This window comes from Plectropomus leopardus, chromosome 18 (genome assembly GCF_026936395.1).
Source record: "Plectropomus leopardus strain MGB_pleo_1.0 chromosome 18, ASM2693639v1, whole genome shotgun sequence".
Classification (NCBI taxonomy): Eukaryota; Metazoa; Chordata; class Actinopteri; order Perciformes; family Serranidae; genus Plectropomus; species Plectropomus leopardus.
The window spans coordinates 5,954,160-5,962,112 of NC_142193.1; positions in this window are offsets into that span (position 1 = coordinate 5,954,160).

Here is a 7,953-nt window from a genome sequence, read left to right on the forward strand (position 1 = left end):
TGACAAACATTGTAACCTGTCCAATGACACGCCCAACTCCCTTCTGCAAATAAGCTGTTTCACCTCATAGCAAACGTCACATTTGTAAGCCACAGTCACTCAACTCTGTTCTTGCACAAACCTGGAATAACCTCCCAGATGAGGTTCGACAAGCCCAGACTCTGATCACTTTTAAGTCAAAGCTAAAAACATTCCTTTTTCACCCTGCCTAGTTCACCTGCTGACTAACAACTTATTTTTAAACTTGATTTTAAATCATATCAAATTATCTTTTTATCTTTGCACGTCTTGTCTGCACTTTTCTTTTAGTCTTTAAGTAACTGATTTCAACTTGTATATCTTATCTCTTTCTTTTTTTTGTAAATCTGTATCTTTTATTATGTTTTTTTAATATATTTTAATACTCTGTAAAGCACTTTGAATGGCCCTATACCATACAAATAAAGCTACCTTGTCTTGCCTTGCCTTCTTTCCATCATACCAACTTATAGTTCCACTCAACTTGCACTTCATTTCAGAGGCATATTTAATGCATTGATTCAACATCTGTAGTAACTTTTGAGATCAAAATTTGACATAGAAGCCTATGATGAATCTTATGAACCGCAGTGCATTGTTATAGATTCAGTTTTGTTTGTCTTGTGACCTTTCATGTAAAACCTCTACCAAAGACACATTTCCCCTTTAAACTTCTTTCTTTTCAACAACCTATTGAGGGACAAAGAGTTAAAACTCACCAACATTTTTATTATCAATTTATTATTTTTAGGTCAAAAATGAGAGATTAGACCAAAAACTCAACAGTCAAAGAGAACTGGTGAGGACGCACCTTAAAATGACTAAAAGCTCACACAGTTCTGAACACCGGCCTCCAGAAAAATCCTTAGTTTTGTGACCCTACCTCCTAACGCCCTTCAATCTTCGCTCCCATCAGCACATTGATCACATGATCACAGCTGTCCAAAATAGGTGGGTTATGTTTGAATTATTGGCTCATTATTACGAGGCAGTTTTCAGGCAATACTATTTGAAGGAAAACATACAAACAGTGCTTCAGAACAGCCTGCAGAACTTAGTTTCTTCTTCTTCTCTTTCCCATTAATCATCCCTTACGCCTCAAATTTATACGGTCACCCACTGAAGGGGCCCAACCCTTAGTTTGGGACCCGACGGCCTAAACTAACTAACTGTATATTGAAAGTAGCTCCAGTTGGAGCAGCTCCAACAGTAACATGCTGCTCTAACAGTTATGCTTCAATATTAACTATCGAAAAATGTCACATAGAATCAGAGATCAGTCACAGGAGACATTTCACTGCACAACATGTACTTGTACTGCAAGACAATTCTTCTGTATTTTAACTACATGAAACTGATTTGTAATAATCTTGTAATAATACTTGCATGACTGTAGTTGGCCTTATACTTGAATAAATAATCAAAATGTTTTTTTTAGCTGCTGTATAAAGACCTTGAGGCACTAAAATGAACGTGTCAGTGCTTGTATTGATTAATTCAAAATTAAAGTCAAGGAATGAGGTGAACGCTCAGACATCAGGAAACAAGATCAGTGCTGACAGGCTTCAACAGACCGACTGTAAAGCTGCAGATCTCACCAGGCAACATTCCTGCGTCTCTGCACACAAGTCTGGTTGAATTTGGCATTCAGTGACGGCCGTCTATTCCCCCTGTCACACATCTGCAGTGGTGGGATGTAACTAACTAGTTACTCTGTTGTACTGACCTTAAGCACAAATATAAGTTGTACCTCACTGTAGTATTTCCAGTTTATAAAGCTTACTTCTACTTCTACTCCACTACATCTCAGAGGGAACTTTTTATTCCACTTATATGACGCTTGTAGACATTAAATTTACCAGGCTTGCTGGGTGGACTTCTGAAAAAGTGCAGTAATTGAGCCCTCCTCAAATCTGCTTTACTCATATCAACACATGCATGTTTTGTCTCTCCTTATTATAGTTTTCAGGTCACGTGGCAGCTGCCCACATTTTTCTCTTGCAATCACTGTATACAAAATAAACAAAAAAAAGGCCATACCATTTTACTGAGAGGGGGTTTTCATTATGAAACAGGCCACATTTTACTGAAGCAAACTAACAAAAAAAGTTTTTTGTTGTTTCAATCAGTAGGCTAATGGTAAATATTTAGGCTCAAATAAAATTTAACTATCATTGCCTAAGGATGACCATGGTTGTTGCTTACCAAACTTTTGCAGTATATGAGTAATTGTACGTAGTTATTGGGGTGAGCTATAGCTCACTAGAGTGTGTGCCCCATAAAGCTGAGACCTCTGCAGCGGCCCAGGTTTGATTCTGACCTGTGGCCCTTTGCTGTGTGTCACCCCGTCTCATTCTCCCACCTGTCCTGTCTCTTGTAAGCTTACTATTAATAAAGATAAAATGTTCCCCCAAAAAAATCTTTTAAAAAAAAGTACTTGGTAATTTTTTACCACTTATTTTAATTGCCTGATAGCACAGTGCTTTGTTTTTAAGTCAGTCAGTTAGTCAGATGTGATGTTGATGGATTATCTTTCTGCAAATTTATTATTTTCCAAGAGGCAACATCTGGGGCTGAAAAACGCAGTGCCAAAAACTGCAGTTCCTCTAGTGGCCACTTGAGGTTGGCTCTAAAAGTCAGACAGTCCCCAAAGACCCCCACGTTAAAATACCTAACTTTACAGCAGAAATAAATACGTTTACAGCCTGATAGAAAAGAATGGAGCTGGAGCTAATTTCCCCCTTCTTGACAACTGTCCGTTGGGTGAATTTTTACATAACTCACCTGTTTACATTTTATTAAGGCGAAAAGTTTTTGCATAATTAAGGGACAGGGCTGCTTTGAGTCTGGGAGGTGTTGCCTCAGTTTGAGTCAGATCCACCCTTTGCTCTTGCACAGCTTCAAAGTCTGATCTAAACTTCTGGCTCCGAAAAAAAAGCCAAAATGCTAAACTTGAGGCTGCCAAATTACAGTCAACCAACCAATGAGTGACGTCGAGGCAGCTACGTGCATCATTTAAACAGTCTATGATTATTCCTAAAAATAAACTGAAACCAAAGACTGCTCAGAAGGAAGGAAATAAAATCTAGAAATTAATTAAATAATTTGTGAAAACAGAAGAAATGTGAAGTAAATAAGTTCTGTAACAATCAGGATTAAACCTGAAAAAAATCCCACGTGGTTTGTTCCTTTTGAGTGTAAAATAAAAAAAAATAATTAAAAGCCTGAGAGGAAGCAAAGGACTTAGAGGAAGTCGATCAAGTCTTAACATAAACAATAAGACAAAGATGAATAAACAGAGCAGGTAAAAATATAAAATCGTTATATGATAAACAAACAAAAAGGTGTGAAATGTCAATACGGGAAGTAACAGTGACTTACAAGTAACTCAAAGGACAGCTCCACCCTCTACTTAAATAAACACAAACTCCAAGATCGAAACCTGCCGTCACTCCCAAATTAAAAATTATGACCAAAAAAAAAAAAAATCTCATGACAGCTGTTGATAACGTTGCCAGAGATGTAAATTAAAATCAGATCAAACCACACTAACTGTTTCCAAACTACTTTTCTTAATAAACTATTTCATGCTTTGTTTGCTGTGCTCATTAACATTTTTGAAAATTTCTGAGATCAAGTTTCAAGGTTTTGTAAACAAGAAAACAGGCTGATATTTTCAACAGTGATGACTTGAGAGACACACAAAAATATAAAGTCAAACTCGACAAGGAAATGCTCAAATCTAAGAAAAAAAGAGGAAGAAAAAAGAGGTTTTATATTCAGAACCAGCTCTTATTTCTTGGTTCACCATGAGGGAAAGACACACAGATCTGTCCCTGGAGGTAGATTGGTTCACCTTTGACCTTCATCCACTGATAGCTGGACAGAGACACTGAGGTGTGTCAAACAACAGACCTGCCGACTGCTAAAGAAATCACGTGGTCAAACTGCACCAGACTTCCAGAGAAAAAAAACAAACAAACCCTTGCCATTGTAAGTTTCATCAGTTAGTGACTGTTTGGGAACAGGAGGAACCGGTAAAAATTGTCAACAAAACTAAGACCAGATGCCACAGATAACGTCACTTCAAAAGTGAGGCGTGTTTTTCTGGTGAGGAAACTAAAGTTTGATGAGATTTTACTGATAAAAACAAACAGCTGCATAAATGATTTACTACACGATGACGTCAATTTAATATGAAATATAAAACCATCATTCAGAAAGGTCAGACATATTTCACTCAGCCATGATTGTAGACCGACCTCACTTTGGTTTTAATAAGTAAAAGTAAATGTTCATTCAGTCGCTATTTCAACATGTAGTCATTTAAACCTCCAACAGAATGCTGTTTTAACACATAAATGTCCTCTCACCTAATATCCTGCTGAGTAAATTAATATTAGATATTGATATGAAGCACACACCATGAACACAATATTAACTTCCTTCGTGGGACTGAGAATTACTATGATGACTGTGTATTAGATTGTGGTGCATATGTGGGGATAGTACTTTTATTTATTTAACTGATATTTGATTATTGATTTTATTTATTTATTTTGTTTCATGTTGGTATGTTAGCCTGTTGGATGCCTTTTAAATTTAATTTATAATTGGAGGTTTGTTTTATTTATTGTTTTTAATGAATTAAGTTTATATTTTATTTTTTTATTTTAATTTTAATTTATTCATACATACTGGGGTAATTGATTTGTAGACTAAAACATTGGTGTTGTGTATATGAAAATTCAATAAAATACTAATTTTAAAAAAAACATTTGAGTTTTACTCAGCCAACAGAAAGGCGGTGTGTGAGATTGGATATGTGCGGCCGGAGAATGTTATTAAGATGAATGACTGAGTGTAATGAAAAACTGTGCCATTATAACAAATATTCCTCTGGGAATGGGAGCACATCCAATCGAAGTCTGGAAAATCCTCTCCTGACATAAGGCACTGCATAATACTGCCTCGATATCTATCAGATTGCAAAACTACGGACAATTTGTGTCTGACAGCTTGTTTCAGGTGTGAGGAGACAGGTAGAAACCCTGTGTTTCTTACAGAAAACCTGCCAGCGAGCAGGTTATGTTCACAGAGTCAGTTACCATGGTGACTGACTCAGAGTTTGACTTAACTTTCTTTCTGGAAAAGATAACACAGAGTTTCCCTCATCTCAGGGTTAACATACTTTCACATAACCTGCTTTCTGGAATACCCCCCTGCTGTCTCTTTGCAGTGGTGGAAGAAATGCTCAAATCCTTCAATTAGTGTATCACCACAAAGAACAGGCGGGGAGCTGACTGGCTGGGAGAAAGTGAGGGGCAGGAAGGAGTAACCAGGCTGATGCAGGACAGCTGTGTAGATGGTAAACGAGGCAGCACAGGAACACAGGAGAGGAAGAACGCCACAAACTGAAACCAAAAAACCAAGAATACACAATCGTCCTCAATAAAAGAGCCACCCAAGTGAAAACAAAGACAGCCTAACCAAAGAAGGCAACTTCAATGACTTAAACTCTTAGTCCAGTCTTCCCAAAAGTCCAAAAGAATCAGGACACGGACTGTAAAAAGGTAAAGGCCATTAAACACTTGAAACTTAAAATACAAGACTAAAATGAAGAAAACCTTAAATGCAGAGCTAAAAGTAATGTAAAAAAAAAACCTTGCAATACAAAGCTAAAAGTAATGAAGTAATGGGGAAAACCTTTGAATAACCAAAGCTTTACATAACAGATAAATTCTTAAAATGCATAGATAAAAGCATCTAAAAGAAACAACTGAAATATAAAGCTAAAGGTAATTAAGTAATGTAAAAAAAAACAACAACTTTAAAAACAAAGCTTAAAAGTAATGACGTAATGTAAAAAAAAACAAAACTTGAAATACAAAAAAAATGAAGAAAACCTTAGAATATAAAGCTAAAAGCAATGAAGTGGAGAAAACTGAAAATTTAACTTAGGTTTTTACTTTGCATAGCAGGAAAAGGACAGGTGTATTTAGTGACATTAATGATGGCTGCATTCCACTTAGGGGACGTCCCGGTACGAAGTGTGCTGGCTCTCTGGAGTTCCTTACTGGGAAACTCAGTGGAATTAAGTCTTAAGAATTATTAATGTTATTTATTACCCCTGTGTTTTTCCTCCTATGACGCACTAAAACATCTGTGTAAGAAAGGTGATTTAGGTTTTGCTTGTGTACATCTAACGGCTGAAAAAAAGGTTGGGAAGCACCAACATGGACTGTTCCTTTGCCGTCATTGTTTACAGACTCACCAAAAGCTCCCAAATACAGTACGGGTATATTTATAATGCAAACAACTGAGACCCAATGATAGTACACAGGTGATTCCCATTGCACAAATGATGTCGAATGACTTCAAAAACCAAATGGTATGTCACTTTGTAGAGATCTATCTCTCTATTTATATATCTATTTATCAATCAAACTAAGATAGACGTATAGATTTAGCCTTTAAAAGGGACGTCAGAGGAACACTCAGTATAGCTGAGTTATTTTTGGAAGCATGTTTAACGTGATGGTTAAGGGGACTTTTTAGAGGGAGCATTTTTTGTCAACAATGTGTTTTTTCCAGGAAAGCACATGATGTGTTGCGAGGGCAAACTGGATCTGCCAGTTAGAGACTGCAAACATTCGGACATGTTGAGCTCAACGAAGAAGGTTTATGTTCAGGAATGCAGAAGTGCAGAATCATTTTGGCAGACTCCACACAGTGCTGGTAAATGACCGAGCCGGATAAACTTGTGAGACGATTAATGAGAAATGATTTGAATGAATCTGATAAACAGAGAGAGTAAAGAGCCGAGCGGTTTGTTTAGAGGTGCTGCACCTCACGGGTTATTTAAGGCCGTGCATGTGTGCATGTAAAAGCAGACATTTGAACTTTCTGGTGGCGCTGGAGGAAAAGTCAGAGCATTAACAAAGACACAACAATTCATCCTCTGGGGAACATAAATGTGTATAAAAAAATCACAATACACCCAAGAGTTGGTGAGATATTTGAGTGTTTACCAAAGTGGTGGACAGCTAAAAAACTACGGACATGTGACATGTAACCCTGTGCTGTCACCACACTGACAATGAGAGGCCGATATTTTAACAGGAATTTCGAGAACAAGGGGTTAAAAACAGTAAAATGTTATCCCAATAACTTATGGGCTTACTTTTATTAGCATCAGATCTTTGGATCATTGTTTTCTTGTGTTAAATGTTTTAATTTAAAAAAGAAAAGAAAAGAAAGAAAGAAAATAGGCAGACGCCTATGTCGCCTACAGGAAGATCCACCACTGCCTCGATGTGAGAACATCAGTGAAACACAATGATGTGCAATATTAATATTAAGTGAACCTGAGGCCCCGTTCCATCCAGTAGCCAATGGACCGCTGTCAGACTGGCTTTTTAGGTGAAGCACTTCATTGTTCATTGTGATGTGGTGGCTCAGTGATCAGTGTGTCCTGGAGTCATGGACACACAAACATGCAATATGCAAATTCTGTGCAGCTTGGAGTTTGTTTGCTTCCCCAATGTTCGTGTTCCTGTGTCTGCAGCTGCTGCAGCTTCATCACAGTCAATACGTCGAGCACCTGCATGTTCTTTTTATGAGACTGGGATGGTAAAAATGAAATTTAAAAAATAGCAGCATTTGGGCAGATTAACCAAGTTAGGCTACACCTCCCCTCCTCTGATAGGTATAGTGAAGACTGACAGGGTGCAGAGTCAACATGTAGTGACTGAAAAAAAAAAAAAGTAATTTCCATCCATCACAATCAGGATGAAGTAAGTTATAATTTAGCCATAACTCTTTTATAAAAGCCTATGACAATAAATGTGTGCTTTTCAGTCAGTACTTTTAAATGAAATATTCCTAATTTTTGTAGCATGGTTTCGCATTTATCTGAACTCATAATTTATTATT